The sequence below is a fragment of the Bubalus kerabau genome, chromosome 5 (assembly GCF_029407905.1).
Source record: "Bubalus kerabau isolate K-KA32 ecotype Philippines breed swamp buffalo chromosome 5, PCC_UOA_SB_1v2, whole genome shotgun sequence".
Classification (NCBI taxonomy): domain Eukaryota; kingdom Metazoa; phylum Chordata; class Mammalia; order Artiodactyla; family Bovidae; genus Bubalus; species Bubalus kerabau.
This window is the reverse complement of record NC_073628.1, coordinates 117,218,061-117,235,900: the sequence shown is the minus strand read 5'-3', so window position 1 is coordinate 117,235,900 and position 17,840 is coordinate 117,218,061. Positions and strand designations below refer to the sequence as shown.

Here is a 17,840-nt window from a genome sequence, read left to right as displayed (position 1 = left end):
GAGCAGAAATGGAGATTGGCCTTGAAAGAGGTATAGGACCCCATAGACATTTGGGGACGTGGGAACAGATAGTCCAGACAGCATGAACTCAAGTCAAGAGTCCAGTTTGATGCTGGCTGCATGAATGTGGACAATAGATGATTCTAGAAAGTTAGGTAGCCCTTCGGGTTGGAGTCCTGGCATGCCGAGTCAAGAATCTCTCACCTAATTTTGTAGACACCTCGGAGCCATTGAATGCTACCAAGCAGGGAGGGCTGTAGTCAGGATGGAACCCTAAAAAGAAGAATCTGCCAGAAGTGTATGGGGGTGCAGGGAGCCCAAGAAGACAAGGGCAGGAGGGCCAGTTGGGTGGCCTACACAGGAACCAGGTCCGCAGAACATAAGGGCAGGGCAGTGGGACCAGAATGGAGGCTCCAGGGCGGGGAAGGGTGAGCACAAAACCCAGAGAACAAGAGTCCTGAGGAAGAGAGAGGATAGGATGCATAGGAAAGTCTCCAGGAGAACTGAAGTGGCTCCACAGAAACCAGGGGGTCAGGGAAGGCAGGGCTGGTCTGCAGAAAGGATGAGCTTGTCCACCTGCCTGGGCCTCCTACCCTCGCCTCCTTCTACTGCCCAGAATACACTGTTGCTCTGTCAGCTGGTGCCCTGGGCCGCTCTGCTGGCATCTGGAATGGCCTTCTCCCCCATGCTCTGTCCTTTCTCCTATTTATTCTCAGTTCTCAGTTGCCTCCGCCTGCAAGCCATCCCTGAGCCCCACCCTGAGGACATAGTTAAATGCCCTCCTCCCACTACCCTCTTCCCCAACACGTGTGCAGGCTGAACTCCATCTGTTGGTTCCTTTCTCTGCTTCCCCCAACACCCTGAAGCCTTTGGAAGACAGGTGTTGCGTTCATTTGACATGTTGGCAACAATGTTTTATTGAGCATCTAATATGTGCTAACTCGCAGGTGCTGAGAACACACTGGGGAGCAAACGCAGCCCTTGCCTTCAAGGAATGCTTGGTCCAGAGCAGGAAGGAGGAGGTGAGTTCAACAGAAACCCGCCACGTGCTCAGAACAACCAAGCCTGAGAGCCGCAACCACTGAACCAGCTCTCTAGGGCCCCCAAGCTGCTGCTGCTCAGCCCACGTGCCTAGAGCCCGTGTTCCACAGCAAGAGAAGCCATCGCAATGAGAAGCCCACACACCGCAACTGAGAGTAGCCCCTGCTCATCAAAGCTAGAGAAGCCTGCTGAAGCAATGAAGATGCTCCACAGCCAAAAAAAATAACATAAATAAATTTTTAAAAAGAGAGAGAGAGAGAGAGACCGGTCATGTGAAAGGGGGCCATCTTTTCTTTGACTCCCACCCCTAGCAGGGCTGGCATGGAGAAGACTCTAGAAATGATGATTGAGGGAAGGGACACACAGTGACTTTGAAATGTGGCAAGATATTCAGAAAGCAGCTGGGAACAGGGGCCTAGATCTCAGGAGAGATGAGTGGAAGAGGGCTATTTTTGGAATCCTGCCCACTCACCTGTAAGTTACCTGTGAGTTTCACTACATCTGACAGGGCAAGTGTATGGGGGTCCCAGAGCTTACCTGGATTGGGAAGAAAGGAAGCGTCTGCACTCCGGACACAGCTTAGATTATCAAGGGACCTCTTCTTGAGTCCAGGGATATCCTTGAGCCCAGGGACGTATCCCTGCTCCCACTCAGAACACATCCCGTTTAAGGAAGTGGGACATCAAGTCACCTGCACCCGAGGGTCAGACATTCATCAGCAAGAACACTTACACTATGGAATGTCCCTGCTCAGGGCAGCACTAATGTCAGTTGGGGAGGAAGGCAGGCTGCCTCCGTGCAGTGCCCTGGACAGCAAATCACATCTCCAGACTCCAGACCAACTGGTGAACAGTTTTTCCTCATTTAACACAAGACTTCAGCTCCACCTGAATGCCCATGGAACCAAGCAAATCAAATGTCGATCCCAAAGTGACATCAGAAATGGAAAAGGCGTGTATTTAAAAGGGATAACCAACAAAGACCTACTGCATAGCACACGGATCTCCACTCAATGTTATGTGCCAGCCTGAATGGGAGAGGGGTTTGGGGGAGAATGCGTACATGTATGTGTATGGCTGAATCCCTTCGTTCTCACCTGAAACTACCACAAAATTGTTCATCGGGGATACCCCAATGCAAAATGTTTTTGGTGTTAAAAAGGAAATAAATAAAGTGCTTTTTAAAAAAATAAATGGAAAGAGCCTGTTTTGGGCATGGTCTCTGCTGGTCCCAAAAAGAATTGTGCACATTTCCACTCAGGAGCTCCCGTTCTGGCTCCCTGAGGGCAGCCAGTCCCCTAAGGCTTCATTCACTCCCTCCCTCAGCTCTGAAATGCACTGACTGCTACAAGTGGACACAACTTAGCAACTCAGATACACCGACTGCTTCTCTTCTGAAAACACTAGCAGGTAAACAAGCCCATCCCAGTCATGCTATAGGGCTTGGCTTTGGAGCCTGCTGGACTCCCCGTTCTGAATTTTTCCCCACCCCATCCCAACTGTGGTGCCTGTGACCTCCGGCTGGTCCTCCAATGAAACACCCATCGTCTAGAATCCAGCCACGTCTTTCTACTCACTACTGCATTCACAGCATTCCTTGCCTGGCACACAGTAGGCCCTTTATAAGTATTTGGTATATGGATTCAGTAAACTTTGGCCAAGTATGTCTCCTCTATAAGATACCTTCAGACCTGTCCTTTTTCTGAGGACACAGAGCAGAAACAGCAGTCTGTGCTCTTCCTACCCAAAGCCCTCCCTGCAGACAAGCCAATGTGCTCCAGGGAGCTTCAGAGTGAAACAGAGCAGGACCCTAAGTAAGGCCCTTGCCCCTCATGTCCTCTGCCTGCATTTTGTCTGTGGAAAAACTTGAACCAAAGAAGAAGTTTAATCAGAGAAGTGGGAAAATGCAGAAACAAAGGCAAACAATCCAGCAAGACTAAACAATAACCGTTGAGTCATTAAGCAAAGTCAAGGATCTTTAGTTCCTCCTCAAGGGCTGTAAATAATATTCTGAGCCATATCCTGGAGCTGTCTTATAGATACTGAAACCCTCACCAGGTGGGAAAAGTTAGCTACGTGATGACCAGACTGTAGCCATGACATGCTGCTTAGTCACTTCAGTTGTGTCCGACTCTGTGCGACCCCATAGACGGCAGCCCACCAGGCTCCCCCATCCCTGGGATTCTCCAGGCAAGAACACTGGAGTGGGTTGCCATTTCCTTGTCCAATGCAGGAAAGTGAAAAGTGAAAGTGAAGTCGCTCAGTCGTGTCCGACCCTCAGCGACCCCATGGACAGCAGCCCACCAGGCTCCTCCATCCATGGGATTTTCCAGGCAAGAGTACTGGAGTGGGGGGCCATTGCCTTCTGCGAGCCATGACATAAGATGCCACAATTGCAAGAATTGGCCTCAAGGGAATGGGAACAAATCGACCCTGGAAGTAAAGATTAACTGTACCTGAAATGATCAAGATGATACTAGTCAGAGCACTGCGTGACCAATCACAAGATGACTGTCAGAGCTGACTGTGATGTTTCTGCATTCAGCCCCCTCCCTCAGCCGCTAGAAGCTCTTGCCCCCTGATTGTTGGAAGTGGGGGCAGCAAGTCGGCCTTTGAACAGGAGTCCACTCCCCTTCCTACCCTCAAGCTCTGCCCAGGTTGCTGGCATCCAAAATAAAGCAAACTCCTTTCCACCAACCTGGCCCCTTTATTTGCTTTTGCGCTACAAGCAGCTGGACCCCACTTTCAGTTAGAAGAACACCTGTCCAGAGCCTGTGGCTCCCTCTGCCTGAGCATGGGTCTACACGGGATCTTCTCTAAACCTACGATGAGCACAGGCTGGCTTCTCCATGCCCACTGTCTTCCTCCTCATCACCCCAGCACTCCTGTTCCCTCCAGATGTTTCCAGGAATATTTGGGGCCCTTTCAGAGAATTTGAACAGCAACCTGAGACATTTAAACCACCCAAATTACTTCTGCCTTTCTTTCAGACAATTAGGTAAGACATCTGAATCCTGTTCTCATAAAAAAAGGGCTGCTGCACACTCCAGAGAGACAGGCTTCATAGCCAACGTACCTGCACTCCCATCCCAGCTCGGCCATTAACTTTCAGGGAGATGTCCTCACCTACAAAGTGGGGATGACATTAATAGCAACTACCTCATTGGGATATTATGAAGGTTAAATGAGATAATCCATGTAAAGTACTTAGAAAAGTGACTCTACAATAAAATTGACTTTATGATTATTATCTTTAACTACAATTCAGAAAGGGTCTCCCTAGAGGGTGTTTACTGCTATTTTTATACACACACTGGTTCCCTCTTCTCCTAGTTTTGAATTTTATACACACACTGGTTCCCTCTTCTCCTAATTAAATCTTACCCCTCGGACACCATGAGGCTCCTTCCCACCTCCCCGTGGAAACACCTCTGCCAAATATCATTCTCTTGGCATGGCCCCAAAAGTGATCTTATCACATACACTCTCTGTATCAATCAGCATGGCCTGATTGCTCTAACAAACACCCTCAAAGCCAAGGGCTTGAACAACAAAGGCTTTTTTCGCTCACAGCCCAGTATCATCAAGGGAAGAAGATATTCCTCTCTGCAAAGTCACTGGGGTGCCCAGGCTTCTTCCCAGGGGCTCCACCAACTTGCATGGCTGCAGAGTCCCACCCTGGGTCCTCCGCATCCAACCAGCAGGTGGGAAGAAAGCATGTAGCCATAGCAGGCAGGTTTTAGGACCAAGCTGAGCAGGGGTGTTTATTCCTTTAGCCCCATCCGTTGGCCAGAAACTCAGTCCCGTGACACCACGCTGCTGCAGTAGCAGCTCTGGAACAGTCTTTCTGTGTGTTCAGGAGGAAGATAAAATCAGTCCAATGATCACACTGTTGTTTTTCCTGCTACCTACTCCTAAGGCTTCTCTAAGAGAAGACTTGAATTAAATTTCCTGTAGGGCATCCTCTTAGAAAAGAGGCCTAAGGTATGCTCCACCCGTTTCTACTTAACTCCCGTAGCAACAGATTGGAGAGAAAGAAGGTGATCTTCAGAATGGGACAGAGCTGGGCCAAGTTCACAGCTTTGTCACTTCCTGGGACAGCTCAGCCCTCCGAGTCGGCTTCCTCTCTTACAAAGTAGAAATGGTAACATGAGGTGGTTACCAACTACAAACAGCACTTTATAAGGGCAGCCGTGAGTGGAATTTTCTTTAGCCCTCTTCCTCTTGTTCTCCCATCCCCCAGCCAACACCACACCATCCTCTCCAGGCTAATCAATGTTCCTTGAAGCCAACAAAGTGAGAGGCAGAGCCACCACCTGGGTGGGTGTCCTGGTTTGTTTTTCAGCTGGTCAACCTGGCTGACTCAGCCCTGGGTAGAAGATGGAAGTCAGGATGGTCTGTGAATGTAGTTATGTGTGTGTGCTAAGTTGCTTCAGTCATATCCGACTCTTTGTGACCCCATGGACCATAGTCCTCAAAGTGAATGCAAAATCTAGAAACCCAAATCCCTCTTGGCCCCAACCAATGCCAGTTTGATGCTTTTGTGTTTAGACCCCAACCCCAATCCATCCTCACACTTTATGTTGTGATCCAGATGACCTATGGATGCTAAAAGCCAGACAACATGTGGAATTGTTTGTTTCATAAGCTCCAACAGGCTCTGTCCCTAACTGCAAACCCATTTGGGACATTTTCTGAACCAAGACGCTTTGCACTAACCACTAGCTCCTAAACAAACAAACAAACATTAGAGCTTGTGCTTTGCCCCTCTCTCTCCCACTCACCGGTTTCCTCCTGCACACCTTGCTGTAAAACAATTACTGGGGACACAATGGCACCACCCACCCTGTGGCCCTAATACCACAGCAGTCAGGAGTCCCTGTTCTCCTAGCAACACGAACTGCCCCAGCTGTACGTACTTGGTGCTTGAATTACTCCAGCCAGCAGCTGTGGGTGGGCATGTTGCTAGGAGAACCCGAACTTGAGTTTAAATCTGCAACCTTTCTTAACCGCTGCAGCTTTTTTCTCAGCTACAAATAGACACACACACTCAAGAGCAGGATCTATAGCCCTGGGCCCTCCCCGGGAAATCCCAGCTCAGATAAGATTGTACTGGCTCTTTTTTCCCCCTGATTTTCAAGCTAAGCCAACAACCAGTAAAGCCAACACCAAACAAGCAAGAACTATCCACTGGACTATACAGATTGGGCTCCTCCGACTGCCAGGCACAGTTCTAGGCTCTGGGACACAGCTGTGAAGGAAACAGGCAAGACCCTGCCTCTGGGGGAGGAGATGGTATCTGTCTCTAAACAAACAGAACTCGTAGGAAATATACGAGTGACTATTTGTCTATGTATGTGTATGCGTAGATGCAGATGTGAAAGAGATTTATTTCAAGGATTTGGTTCATTTGATTGTGGAGGCTGGAACATCTCAAGTCTGCAAGGCAGGCCAGCAGGCTAGAAACGCAGTCAGGAGTCAAGGTTGCTGTCTGGAGGCAGAATATCTTCTCCCACAGGGAGACTTCAGTTTTGCAGAAAAGGCTTTTCCACTGATAAGATGCTATCGAGAGTAAGCTCCTTTTCTAAAAGTCAACTAATTGTAGATGTTTACCACAACCTCAGAATACCTTCACAGCAGCACAAGGCTGGTGTGTAATTGAATAACTGGGTACTGTAGCCTAGCCCAGAGGACACAGAAATTAACCATGCAGTTGTGTGTACCTGTAGGGGTGTATGGGTGGTGAGAAACAAGCGCAGTGGGAAAGAAAAAAGCAGAGTGAGGGAATCAGGGAGCCCCAGGCAGAGGGACCACAGGAGACCTACACGTGCGAAATACAACATGTCATGCAATACAGCCCGCATGAAAAGTAAATAAATGAACTACCTGGGCAGTGAGCCCAAAAAGCACAACAAAAATCCTCACCTGGTTACAAATCTGTTTAATCATGACCGTGTTGCATAGTAACCAAGACCAGAGGGATGCCTTTTGTGTAACTCCCATTAGTATTACTTAACACAGCCAGAGCCAGCCTGCCAGTCTCCTCCACTTATTCATTCTGCAACCGCAAACCCCTGCAGCCATAGATTCCTTCCCCTTCGGGCCCTCTTGCCGCAGCTCCATCCTGCTGGCCTCCTGTGGTTCCCCCACCCTCCAGCCCACTCCTGCCTCAGGGTCTTGGTCCTTTCTGCTCCCTCTTCTTGAAAGAGTCCCCTCCCAGCCATCTCCTGGGCGTTCTCCCTCACATCCTGCTCAGAAAGGCCAACAGTGACCACCCTGGACAGTAGCACCTCCCTGTCAGTTTCTGTCCCCTGGCCTGTCTTGTCTTCACAGCTCTTATGTTAAATACGTATTTCTCTGTTAATTGTCTGTCTCCTCTCACTTGAATGCAGAAAGGCAGGGACTCTGGGTTTTGTGTGTCTGTGTGGTACAATAACATAAAATTTATCATTTTAAAATGTACAACCTAGTGTCATTTAGTCCATGCACAGCGGTGTGCACCCATCACTGTGACCTAGCTCCAGAAGATTTTCATCACAAAAGGGAAAGCCCCATACCCGTCATGCAGTTCTTTCCTTTTGTCCCTCCTCCATCCCCCCGGCAGCCACTGGTGTGCTTTCTGTCTGCACAGATCTGCCTATTCCAGCCATTTCATGTAAGTGCAGGCATACACTGTGTGGCCTTTTCTGTCTGACTTCTTTCACTTAGCGTGATGTCTGTGCAGTTCATCCTGTCGCAGCAGGATTTCATTTCTTTTCTGGCTGAACAACATGCCATTGTTTGGATATGCCAGGTTTTGCTTGTCTCTTGGTCAGTCAATGGAAGTTTGGATTGTTTGTATTGATACCTTTTGTTGTCATGAGTAAAGCTGCAGTGAACATTTGCGTACCAAAGATTGTTCGAGGAGGACTCTGTTTTGATCATCCTGTCTCTGTGGTCCATGAACAGACCAGGAAAGGCTCAGCAATTCACCGTTATGGACAGTTTAATCCATATTTCAAGATGGCAGGGTAGAAGGACGTACACTCCTCTTCTCCTGCAAGAACTCTAAAATTACAACTCGATGCTGAACAACCATTGACAGGAGAATGTTGGATCCCACCAAAAGAGATACCCCACATCCAAGGGCAAAGGAAAAGCCCCAGCAAGATGGTAGGAGGGGTGAAATCATGTTTAGAATCAAACCCCATATCCACCAGAGATGCTCAGAGGGCTCAAACAAACCTTGTGCGCACCACGACCCAGACACCCCACAGAGACTAAGACAGAACTGTGTTTGAGTGTCTCCTGCAAAGGTATGGGTCAGCAGTGGACTTCTGCAGGGGCAGGGGCTCTGAGTGCAGCAGACCTGGATATGGCACAAGCCCTCTTGGAGGAGGTCACCATTAACCCCACCATAGAGCTGCCAGAACTTACACAGGGCTGGGGAAACAGACTCTTGGAGGGCACAAGCAGAACCTTGTGTGCACCAGGACCCAGGAGAAAGGCACAGTGACTCCACAAGAGCCTGACCCAGACTTGCCTGGGAGTGTCCAGGAGTCTTCGGCAGAGGCGTGGGTCAGGGGCGGCCTGCTGCAGGGTTGGGGGCACTGAGTGCAGCAGTGCCTGCATGGGGCCTTTTGAAGGAGATCACCATTATCTTCATTACCTCCACCGTAGCTTGCCCCAGGTCAAACAACAGGGAAGGAACACAGCCCCACCCATCAACAGAAAATTGGATTAAAGATTTACCTGTTGCGATTCATTTTGATATTTAGCAAAACTAATACAATTATGTAAAGTTTAAAAATAAAAAAAATAAAAAAGATTTACTGAGCATGGCCTCCAACAGAACAAGACCCAGTTCCCCCCTCAGTCACTCTCTCCCATCAGGAAGCTTCCATAAGCCTCTTATCCTTATCCATCAGAGGGCAGACAGAATGAAAACCACAATCACAGAGAACTAACCAATCTGATCACATGGACCACAGCCTTGTCTAACTCAACAAAACTATGAGCCATGCGGTGTAGGGCCACCCAAGATGGATGGGTCATGGTGGAGAGTTCTGACAAAATGTGATCCACTGGGGAAGGGAATGGCAAACCACTTCAGTATTCTTGCCTCAAGAACCCCATGAACAGTATGAAAAGGCAAAAAGATAGGACACTGAAAGATGAACTCCCCAGGTCAGTAGGTGCCCAATATGCTACTGGAGATCAGTGGAGAAATAACTCCAGAAAGAATGAAGGGATGGAGCCAAAGCATAAACAACACCCAGCTGTGGATGTGACTGGTGATAGAAGCAAGGTCTGATGCTGTAAAGAGCAATACTGCATAGGAACCTTGAATGTCAGGTCCATGAATCAAGGCAAATTAGAAGTGGTCAAACAGGAGATGGCAAGAGTGAACACTGATATTTTAGGAATCAGTGAACTAAAATGGACTGGAATGGGTGAATTTAACTCAGATGACCATTATATCTACTACTGTGGGCAAGAATCCCTTAGAAGAAATGGAGTAGCCATTATAGTCAAGAAGAGAGTCTGAAATGCAGTACTTGGATGCAATCTCAAAAACAACAGAATGATCTCTGTTCATTTCCAAGGCAAACCATTCAGTATCACAGTAATCCAAGTCTATACTCCAACCAATAATGCTGAAGAAGCTGAAGTAGAATGGTTCTGTGAAGACCTACAAGACCTTCTAGAACTAATACCCATAAAAGATGTCCTTTTCATTATAGGGGACTGGAATGCAAAAGTAGGAAGTCAAGAAACACCTGAAGTAACAGGCAAATTTGGCCTTGGAATATAGAATGAAGCAGGGCAAAAGCTAATCGAGTTTTGCCAAGAGAACACACTGGTCATAGCAAACACCCTCTTCCAACAACACAAGAGAAGACTATATGTGGACATCACCAGATGGTCAATACTGAAATCAGATTGATCATATTCTTTGCAGCCAAAGATGAAGAAGCTCTATAGAGTCAGCAAAAACAAGACCGGAGCTGACTGTGGCTCAGATCATGAACTCTTTATTGCCAAATTCAGACTGAAATTGAAGAAAGTAGGGAAAACCACTAGACCATTCAGGTATGACCTAAATCAAATCCATTATGATTATATAGTGGAAGCGAGAAATAGATTGAAGGGATTAGATCTGATAGAGTGTCTGAAGAACTATGGATGGAGGTTCATGACATTGTATAGGAGGCAGTGATCAAGGCCATCCCCAAAAAAAAAGAAATGCAAAAAGACAAAATGGTTGTCCAAGGAGGCCTTACAAGTAGCTGAGAAAAGAAAAGACATGAAAGGCAAAGGAGAAAAGGAAAGATATATATCCGTTTGAATGCAGAATTCCAAAGAATAGCAAGGAGAGATAAGAAAGCCTTCCTCAGTGATCAGTACAAAGAAATAGAGGAAAACAATAGAATGGCAAAGACAAAATCTCTTCAAGAAAATTAGAGATACCAAGGGAACATTTCATGCAAAGATGGGCTCAATAAAGTACAGAAATGGTAGGGACCTAACAGAGGCAGAAGACATTAAGAAGAGGTGGCAAGAATACACAGAAAAACTATACAAAAAGATCTTCATGACCCAGATAACCACAATGGTGTGATCACTCACCTAGAGCCAGATATCCTGGAATACAAAGTCAAGTAGGCCTTAGGAAGCATCACTACGAAGAAAGCTCGTGGAGGTGATGGAATTCCAGTTGAGCTATTTCAAATCCTAAAAGATGATGCTTTGAAAGTGCTACACTCAATATGCCAGCAAATTTGGAAAACTCAGCAGTGGCCACAGGATTGGAAAAGGTCAGTTTTCATTCCAATCCCAAGGAAAGGCAATGCCAAAGAATATTCAAACTCCTGCACAATTGCATGTATCTCACATGCTAGCAAAGTAATGATCAAATTTTTCTAAGCTAGGCTTCAACAGTACATGAATTGTGAACTTCCAGATGTTCAAGCTGGATTTAGAAAAGGCAGAGGAACCAGAGCTCAAATTGCCAACATCCATTAGATCATCGAAAAAGCAAGAGAGTTCAAAAAAAACATCTGCTGCTGCTACTGCTGCTGCTGCTAAGTCACTTCAGTCGTGTCTGACTCTGTGCGACCCCATAGATGGCAGCCCACCAGGCTCCCCCATCCCTGGGATTCTCCAGGCAAAAAAAACATCTACTTCTGCTTTATTGGCTACCCAAAGCCTTTGATTGTGTGGATCACAACAGAATGTGAAAAATTCTTAAGAGATGGGAATACCAGGCCACCTTAACTGCCTCCTGAGAAATCTGTATGCAGGTCAAGAAGCAACAGTTAGAACTGGACATGGAACAACAGACTGGTTCCAAATAGGAAAAGGAGTATGTCAAGGTTGTATATTGTCACCCTGCTTATTTAACTTACATGCAGAGTATATCATGAGAAACGTTGGGCTGGATGAAGCACAAGCTGGAATCAAGATTGCCAGGAGAAATATCAATAACCTCAGATATGCAGATGCCACCACTCTTATGGCAGAAAGCGAAGAAGAACTAAAGAGCCTCTTGATGAAAGTGAAAGAGGAGAGTGAAAAAGTTGGCTTAAAGCTCAACATTCAGAAAACTAAGATCATGGCATCCAGTCCCATCACTTCATGGCAAATAGATGTGGAAACAATGGAAACAGTGACAGACTGTTTTCTTGGGCTCCAAAATCACTGCAGATAGTGACTGGCAGCCATGAAATTAAAAGACGCTTGCCCTTGGAAGAAAAGCTATGACCAACCTAGGTAGCATATTAAAAAGCAGAGACATTCCTTGGCTGACAAAGGTCCATCTAGTCAAAGTTATGGTTTTTCCAGTAATCATATATGGATGTGAGAGTTGGACTATAAAGAAAACTGAGTGCCGAAGAATTGATGCTTTTAAACTGTGGTGTTGGAGGAGACTCTTGCAAGTCCCTTGGACTGCAAGGAGATCCAACCAGTCCATCCTAAAGGAAATCAATCCTGAACATCCATTGGAAGGACTGATGCTGTAGCTGAAGCTCCAATACTTTGGCCACCTGATGTAAAGAACTGACTCATTGTAAAAGACCCTGAAGCTGGGAAAGATTGAAGGCGGAGGGAGAAGGGGACGACAGAGGATGAGATGGTTGGGTGGCATCATCGATTCAATGGACATGAGTTTGAGTAATCTCCAGGGGTTGGTGTGCACAATAACCAGGGAAGCCTGGTGTGCTGCAGTCCATGAGGTCACAAAGAGCTGGACACGAATGAGTGACTGAACTGAACTGATAGTTTAATCCTCAGACAATTAAACAGTAGCCAAGGTTTGAGCACCTGATGTCCTTGGTGTCCAGGCCCCCTTCATCTAGCCTCTGCCACAGCCCACACCTGAGACCCCCTTCATCTTCCTCGTCCCAAACCCACACTGTCAGTATCCAGGAGATACTCAGGTTCCACCCAGTTGGACCCCTGCCCTACTCCCCAGTGATAAGGTGGAAAGAAACAAGCGCTTCTGAATTCTCATGCCGCCCCAGGATCCCTCCCCCAAAACGAAGCATTATAGTCTTCAGGGTACATCAGATTAGTAGGCCAATAGAATGTGGAAAATTTCTTTGGCTAGGATAAAATCTTAAATTTCACAATTAGGAATAAGAGCCTTAAAAAGATAACACCCCTGTATTAGTTTCCTAGGGCTGCCTCAACAAAGCACAATAAACTGGGCGGCTTAAAGCAAAGGAAACTTACTCTCTTATAATTCTGAAGTCTCGAAGACTGAAAGCAAAGTGTAGGGGAGGCCACTCGCCCTCTGAAGACTCTAGGGGAGGATCTTTCCTTGCCTCTTCCTGGCTTTGGGTGGTTTCCAGCCATCTTCAGCATTCCTCAGCACACAGCTGCATCCCTCCAGTCTCTGCCTCTGTCTTCACCTGGCGTTCTTTCCTTGTAGCTTCACATCAATTTCTTAGCCCACCAGTCATACTGGACTAAGGGCCCTCCCTGCTCCAGAGTTAACGCATCTTCAGTAATCACACCTGTGTGTGTGTGAGTTGCTCAGTCATGTCCGACTCTTTGTGACCCCTACAATCACACCTACAATGACCTTATTTCCAAATTAGGTCACATGCTGAGACACTGAAGATTAGGACTTGAGCACATCTTTTGGCAGGGACAGGAGGGGTACAATTCCATGGATGGACAGCATCTCTGATGCAATGGATGTGAATTTGGGCAAACTTCAGAAGATGGTGAGGACAAAGAGGCCTGGCATGCTGCAGTCCATGGGGTTGCAAAGAGTCAGACCCGACTGGGGGACTGAACAACAACAATAAAATATAAATTCAATCCATGGACACTCAATGTCCTCATCTATAAAATGGGGATAGGGACTTCTCTGGTGGTCCAGCAGCTAAGACTCCATGCTCTCAATGCAGGGGACATGAGTTCCATCCCTGGTCAGGGAACTAGAGCCCATATGCCTCAACTAAGACCCAGTGCAGCCAAATAAATAAATAAAATGGGGATCATAGTCCTTTTGAGATGGCCCGTCCATTCACAGTCCCCAAAATCCTGACATAACTTTACAAAATATCCCTGATGTGGAAGAAATGTTGTAACTATTGAAATGGACATTACGGCTGCAAGAACCTCAGGAGATTCGCTGGGCACCTGGTGTCTGAGTTCGGGGGGATCCATGACATCCAGATGGAGCCTGGACCAGAACCAGCTCCGGCCATCACGATAACGCTAGCACCTGGCCTAGTCCCAGGTTCCTCCCCATTCTCCCCTCCTCAGACCCCCCACCACAGCCCAGAGCGGCAACTGAAGGGGTCTCGAGAGCAATCCTATCTCGTTTCAACACACACTAGTAAATTCATCATCCTTCAAGGAAATAGCTTCCCCAGACACTCTGGCCAGCACCAACTGGTTCTAATCAGGGCTGTGAAAAGCGGTAGGTATCTGATCACCTCCAAGTGGTTCTGTCTTGAGAAGCCAAGTAGAGAGACTGGGGAGATGAGGCGAGAAAAAAACAGCGTTTCTATATTCAAAGCTATCTTAGTATAATGGTTCAGCAACTAATCCTCAGGTTGGTTCTGGGTTGGAGGGTCTTGAGATAATGTTAGCAAAGCACACATAAGGAGCCCTTGTTAATACTAGTTCACTCCCCACTCACTGCCTTTCAGGTGTGGGACCTTGTGCAGGTCCCCCCGAGGTCTCTGAACCTCAGTCTGGGGTCCATTGAGCTGCCTGCTGGCTTAACTACTTCAGGAGACCCAGACGCAACACTCTGTGTGAGGGTCACCTTGAAATGACTGCTTTGTTGTGCTCAGTCATATCTCACTCTCTGCAACCCCACGGGCTGTAGCCCAGTTTACCACACATACAAATACGCTACGCAAAAGAACAATGAGGAATAAAGGAAACAAAACAATTGGTTAGGGAGTGTATTGCTTTCCTAGGCTGCCATAACACAGTCCCAAACTGAGGGACTTAAAACAGCAGAAGCAGACGGTGGCCATGGAAGTCGGAATTGCAAAGGAGTAGGTAACAACTCACCTGCCAAATCAATTAGCCCTGAGAATGGACGGCGCTGGCGTGCTGGGCCCATACCCGGCCTGCCTGGTGGTCAGAGAGGCGTGAGAGGGTCGGGATCAGGCTTGGGGCACTTGGTGCTCCCCCACTAACCAGGGGGTAGTGACGCCAACCGAACCCCTCCTCCGCCACACTTCCCCACGAGGATAGGAGGGCCCGCCAGGTGTGCGCCTTGACGCCTAGGGCGGGGCCACCACAGGTGCAGATCTTTGTGTTAGCCGCTAGTACTCAAAGAACTCTGGAGGCTCAAGTTCCAGGTGAATCGCCATTCAATGTGGGTCGGTCCATCCTGAGAGATGGACAAAGGATGGTGACACTTCCGAAGGATGTGGAATCTAGAAAAATGGTACAGGTGAACTTATTTGTAAAGCAGAGATAGAGACATAGACATAGAGAACAAACATGGATACAGAAGGGGGAATGGGGAGGTGGGATGGATTGGGAGATTGGGATAGACATATGTACCCTATTGTGTATAAAATAAATAACGAGAACCAACTGCATAGGGGACTCAATACTCTGTAATGACCTATATGGGGAAAGAATCTGAAAAAGAGGGGGTATATGTGTACCGTACAGCTGATGCACTTTGCTATACAGCAGATACTAACACGACATTGTAAAGCAACTAGATTGCAATAAAAATAAAACAATAAATCCAGGCAGAGTCGATCAAATATTGTTCTCATGACCTCAAGATTTGTCCAATTCATCTTAAAGAATGTGCCATTACAAATCAAGAGCTTGACATCATCGTCATGATCCTTTTGCTGTTTTAAATAACTACAGCCACCTCTTGCATAATCCTCTTTGCGCTCAACTGCAGGACCACCACTAACCCACACAGCATGATGTACAAATTTAGAAGATGTCACTTTTTTTCATGCTTCTATCAATAAATTTTCATTTATGCTGAAAAAACCCAGAAATGTACTGTCTCGCCTTCTGAAAGCCAGAAGTCCAGAATCGAGGTGTCAGCAGGGCCCCGCTCCCCTGAAGGTGCTCCAGGGGGACTGTTCTGGCCCCTCTTCTACCTTCTGCAGCTCCAGGGGTCCTGTGGCTTGTAAATACATCACTCCCGTCTCCCGTCATCACATGGCACTCCCTCTTCATCTTCACACTATTTTCCCTCTCTGTCTGTCCCTGTGTTCTAAAATGCACCTGGGATTTCAGTTTTCTTCAGGGTTGAGAGACCAACAGCTCAGAAGACAATTGCCATTGAAAAGAGAGTTCGTTACTTGCAGTTCTCCAGAGGAGGGTGGACAGAGAACCCTGTCACACAGGGAAGCCCAGGGTTGGTCAGGAGGCAGAAGGAAAGGATAAAGTGTCTTGTCAGGTAATCAAGTTGTTAAAATGAGGCCAGTAGGGTGAGCTCTAATCCAAGATAATTGTTGTCCTTATAGACCCTATTTCCAAATAAGGCCACATTCTGAGGTACCGTGGGTCAGGACTTTATCATATCTTTTTCACAAGACATAATTCAATCCACACAGACAAAAAACCCATAAGTTTTTTCCATTAAAGGCCGGACAGTGAATGTTTTAGACTGCGAATGTCACAGAAGAGCAGCCACAGACGATATGTGAATGAATGAGCATGGCTATGCTCCAATAAAACTTTATTTACAAATTAGGCAATGGGCCAGACATAGCTCACAGGCCATAGTTTGCCAACCTGTCGGTTAGGAGACAGATTTTCAAAATAAAAAAAAAGGGTTCATGCTGCCTTTCAGAAAGAGGGAATTCAGCCAGAGAAATAAAGTGAAAGTCGCGCAGTCGTGTCTGACTCTTTGTGACCCCATGAACTGTATGGTCCATGGAATTCTCCAGGCCAGAATACTGGAGTGGATAGCCTTTCCCTTCTCCAGGGGATCTTCCCAACCCAAGGTTTGAACCCAGGCCTCCCTCATTGCAGGCGGATTCTTTACCAGCTGAGCCACAAGGGAAGCCTCTAGGGGAATAAAAGCCATGATCAAATTTTGAGTCCCCAGAAGTGCTAGGGGTGGACTCTAGGCAGATCTAGCCCAGAATCTGAGCTCAGGGACTTGGATTCAAAATGAGGCAAGACAGAGGGCCCAGGAAGATCCCTCATAGGCCCTAGAGGCATCAATCTTACACAAAAACCCAGTGATTTGCCAAAGGACTCAGAGCTACTAGAGGCAGGAGACAACCCAGGTGAGGCTGAGTTTATAACCACTAACTGCATACCTCCCAGACTTCCCAGGCGCTGCAGTGGTCAAGAATCCACCTGCCAGAGCAGGAGACTAAGGGACTCAGTGTTCGACCCCTGGGTCAGGAAGACCCCCTGGTGTAGGAAATGACAACCCTCTCCAGTATTCTTGCCTGGAAAGTTCCATGGATGGAGGAGCCTGGCGGGATAGAGTCCACAGGGACACAAAGGGAGGGACACAACTGAGCAGGCGGGCACACTCCCCCCAGGGTGGGGGCTCTGGCTACTCTAGATGACAAGGCTGTGGGGGCTGGGTATCTAAAGGGCCAGAGAGCCTGGAAGGAGCCAGAGCCGGTGGAGAGCAAAAACGGGTGGGTCATCAGAGTCCAGAGTCATCAGGTTCACCCTTGAAATGTCTTTCCGAAGAGGCCTTAGTAACGCCCCTCCAACAAAAGCAGCTGAGATGGGACACTTGTACTCAGAATTAACACAGGCTCTGTGAATTCTATTAAACATAAATTAATAACTAAACAGCCAGGGAATCAGTTCACCGGGGTTGTAAGGAAATAAAAGCAGAAACAAAGTCAGAATACTAACGGCAAGACACTAATTGTGCTTGTTTGGCTGCACCATAAAATTTCACCCTTATTGGCCTGTTGTCTTCACACCTCATTGAAAATCCATTAAAACAATGGCTGGGCCATTAACCCTGACTTTCAGGCAGAAGCTTCCCTTGGGTACAGTTTTTGATTAGGGTCCCTTCATTAATACTAGGGTAATTACTTGGAGCTGGATAATTGTGATTACATACCACCATTTAAATATGGAGGAGGAGCACTGAAGCCTCAGTCTTTTCTTTGCAACTTTTAAATTTCTTAATTCCAGTGGACTTATGTCCCTCCGGCAAGATATATTGAAACTTGAATTTTTAAAACAAGTAGAGGGCTGACAGCTCAATTTACAGAATTCACCCTAGGATTTCTTAAATAGTGAGCTCCCAGAGCAATCAAACTTATTGGATTTACAAATTTTCGATATGCTAGCATCTTTCCCATATTTTAAGTTGAGGGTAGA

At 47.1% G+C, this 17,840-nt stretch overlaps 1 long non-coding RNA gene across 2 annotated transcripts in view; it reads right to left on the bottom strand.

The window, feature by feature from the left end:
- Positions 1–14,877, bottom strand: part of LOC129653310 (uncharacterized) — a 232,483-nt gene extending 217,606 nt beyond the window's left edge. The window contains exon 1 of one of the 2 annotated variants that reach the window (XR_008715053.1): positions 14,562–14,877. This is a non-coding gene — a long non-coding RNA (uncharacterized LOC129653310). Of the gene's footprint in view, positions 1–1,578; positions 1,705–14,561 lie in introns of those variants that run through there. The other variant, XR_008715054.1, reaches the window with a different exon arrangement.
- Between the last annotated feature and the right edge of the window lie 2,963 nt (positions 14,878–17,840).